The sequence below is a fragment of the Nansenia antarctica genome (assembly GCF_963989245.1).
Source record: "Nansenia antarctica genome assembly, contig: SCAFFOLD_25, whole genome shotgun sequence".
NCBI classification, from domain to species: domain Eukaryota; kingdom Metazoa; phylum Chordata; class Actinopteri; order Argentiniformes; family Microstomatidae; genus Nansenia; species Nansenia antarctica.
This window is the reverse complement of record NW_027662493.1, coordinates 2,768,461-2,772,250: the sequence shown is the minus strand read 5'-3', so window position 1 is coordinate 2,772,250 and position 3,790 is coordinate 2,768,461.

The window sequence follows — 3,790 nt, the reverse complement described above, 5'->3', positions numbered from 1 at the left end:
TTTCCATCAGAAAATACAAACGAATGTTGTCCGAATATGTTAATTTTATGAAATATCATCTCGGGCGACCATCAAGAAAACACAATTGTGGGACTTTTATTTTGAAACCACCTCAAGGACAGATGTTGCATCCGCCAGTCACATGTGAGGGACCCAGAGAAACAACTGGCATGTTAGTAAGTCTCTCTCATATTTGCAAATAAATCTCTTTTTTAACTGCTGTCATGTACTTGCCACTTTTGGATATCATGTGGGACGACCCCCACAAAACTGTGAATAATACGTTTTATCTGCAAATCTATATTTTGATGATAAATTTGATAGTGACATGTGGTAAGAAGTAGCTAGTTTGGTTTCTGTAGCTAACTGTTAGCCTGTAATATTTGACTGAACTTGAAAACATCATCTGGGGTGACTTAGTATCATGTGGGGCGACCACTGCTGAGTGTCTTACATGATAGATATACGTCCTGTATTTGTAGTTTCTGTATATTTATATTTTATTAATGATTTATATACATACAGTTCTTTGTTTTAGCATAACTCTTTGTATACTTTAACACATATTTGTCTACATTTCAGTCATTTTCCATTCCTATTTAGGAATTAACGTTTCTTTTTGATTATTGTGCAATCTTATGAAAGAAATGTAAAAAATTGTATAGCATGACATTCCATTTAGGTAATTGTAGATGTATTAGTTATGTTTAACTAGTTTAACCTATGTTCTAGATGGCACCACAAACAAGCAAACAGAAGACTGCTCGATACAGGCAGCGGGTCAACGCAGACCCTGCAGCAAGAGCCGACTATCTTGCCAGGAAAAAGGAAAGGTAAAAAACTATAGGTAACATGCAGTAGGCTATATCTTTCTCTGGTGTATTTGGAACTGTCATGTTAGTAGGATTAGGAATGACCTTTTCTGTAATATCTTGAACTTAAGTTTGTATGTAAGTTAGGCCACCAGAATGCTTCTCGCGTCTCGAAGCTGACTTGCCAAGACTGGGTAAAGTTCAGAAATGCCTGGGGGCTCATTTATAAAAATGTACTTGAACGTCATCTTTAACTTGCACGTAAGCACATTTTTCTAAATGGACGTAAGCATTATTTATAAAACGGGCTGTGCTTGTTTAAAATTGCGTACGTCTGTCGTACGTACTTCCGTCTATAAATAACAAATATACTTGAAATTGAACGCAGGTGAATGAGCTTTGTATTTACGCCCTGTGATAGCGGCTCAATTATAGCAGCTGAATTAAGCCAAGTGCTATAAATAGGCTTGATTGAGGTGTTGAGCAGCACCTTTGACGAGTTCACATGATGGTAGACAAACAAAAGAAGAGAAACTTTACTGAGGAGGAGATCGACTGTCTTATCAGAAATAGACGCGCGGTCGCAAACGCTCGCCCCCGAATTCCCCCGATCACATCAGGCAGGATGCGGCTGAAGGAGGGCTGGGATATACCCGACTGCCTTTATCACGCCTCAATTTAGAATGATTACACCATACAATAGCCTAATGGCATATAAAGGAAGACTGAAATACAATCATAAACATCAGTTCCCTTTAAATCTTGAATTAAACTAATTTTCTTGGCTGATAACAACATTGTAAATTTTATTACGAGCCAATTTCACTTCGCATGAATTACAGTTAAGTAGGCATTAACGTGTTCGAGTGCGGCTCACATGCCTGTAATAACTTTGCATAACTAGTAGGTAATGTGCGTACGTCAAGTCAAGACCTGACGTAGAGCTACGATCGTTTCCACTGTCAAATTGACTCACGTTGACATTTTATGATTCACTATTTTGACATGGTTTTCTACGTACGCCAAGGGTAAGATCACATTTTATCCAGATTCTATAAATGAGGCCCCTGGTGTTAAAGAAATGCCTGCAGTTTACCATGAGTCTGGTCACAATTATTAGATGGTCATTGGTCACAATGCAATGAGTAAGGAAAATGAAATGGCAATAAAATGGGGAAATAAAGGAACGAAAAGAAAATGGAAGTGACAAATGAGAATGAAATGACAATAGCAAAGACAATGAAATTACAGTAACAATGAAATGGAAATAGCCTAGTTTGTTACATGCTGATGTTCCTAAACATCGTTCTAATGTAACAAATGATCCACTGCTCCAACCAGCCTGTGTTGTAGGTCATATACAGGGAACTGATACAACTGTGTTGTAGGTGTTTAGTGTTGATTTCATCCATGCAACTATGTTGGTGTTTATTGTTTATTGACTCTATAGAACTGTGTTGGTGTTTAGTTTTTATTCCATATACAACTGTTTACTTTTTATTGACTGAAATTGTTGATCCCTGTGCAATGTGACTACCAGGGTACACAAAAGTGATGCTACTTAACCCTCCTCCTCTCTCTCATAGATTGACAAAACCAAAGATGAGATGACAAGGATGTGAAAATTTACATTTGTGAAATATTTGTTCTTGAAGAAGTTCCTGAAGCATATAATGTGCATTGCACTTTAACTTTTTAAATGTTTAATGTTTTTAAAATTTGTGATATTTGAATGTTCCTGACGAAACTTGTAACCTACGCGTTTTACGTTTGACATTTTTTTTGTTCTGTGATATTTGAATGAATTTAAGAATATATTTTAAGATATTGACCACTTGAAAATATTGTAATAAAAACTTTGTTCCGTTTTCTTTAGTCTGAACTGTATTGTGTACATTTTAAATAGACTTTTAACTACTTGCGGTTTTTTCATCATTTGGGGCGACCATCTGTCATGTGGGGTAACCAACTATTGGCAGTTACTGTACTAAATTCAAAATCGAATATCCATCAGTTTTGGCTCAAATATTAATCAATTGTATACTATGCTTAAGTGGATATTATCTGTACACATTTTAAATCAGTTTTATGGGTTTTAGAACAAAAATGGGTATTGTAACTGCATTACGAGGGAGACACTGCCATTATAGAATAGACTTGTGAAGACATGGTTTACAAAAAATGAAAGGGCACACATTTTACTGATACTTGTTAAAATATTAGTAATGTTAAGGAAATATATGAATTTTTAGATAAATTACGGTCGCCCCAAATGACTTTTTTTAAGGGCGTGTCCTATTAACTCAACTTTAAAAACACTAAAATCTCTTAATTTGTTTTTTTTGCATAAATGCATGTGTACACTACATTCCAAATGTTTGAATAATGGCCAAATATATTGTTATTGTTAGTATTTTAAAATTGGCCCATTCAAAAGTCTTATCCGTCAATGACCCAGTTAGTGAATCATCTATCCATCAGTCATAGCAAGAAAAAGTAGCCTAATCTATGTAATCTAAGTTAGAATGCTAGAAGAAGGATTTTTAAAATAATTATATATATAAATATTGTTTTTATTATTATTTACAGTAGAGAAACTGTACAGGGAGGTAGAGGGGATGTAGAGATCTCAGTTAAGGTGTAGCCAGAAGAAATTCAGAGTCTTCAGTCTACGGCGGAAGTTAGGGGGTGACTCTGCAGTCCTGACAGAAGTGGGCAGCTCGTTCCCCCAGCAGGGTGCCAGCACAGTGAAAAGCTGTGACCGGGTAGCGCGACTGCTACTGAATAAACACCGCCTTCACCTGCTCAGTCTCCCATATTGGGTCTGATTATCTACCCGCTGCCGGAATGGTGCACTTGTTCATGAACCTCCGGTGCATTCAAAAGCATTGGATTGGTGCAAGCATGAGACTCCACCATGTTGCTTAGACCAGTCTATTCCATTTAAGTCCTTGAGGGGGAGTGTAGAGTGCACCATT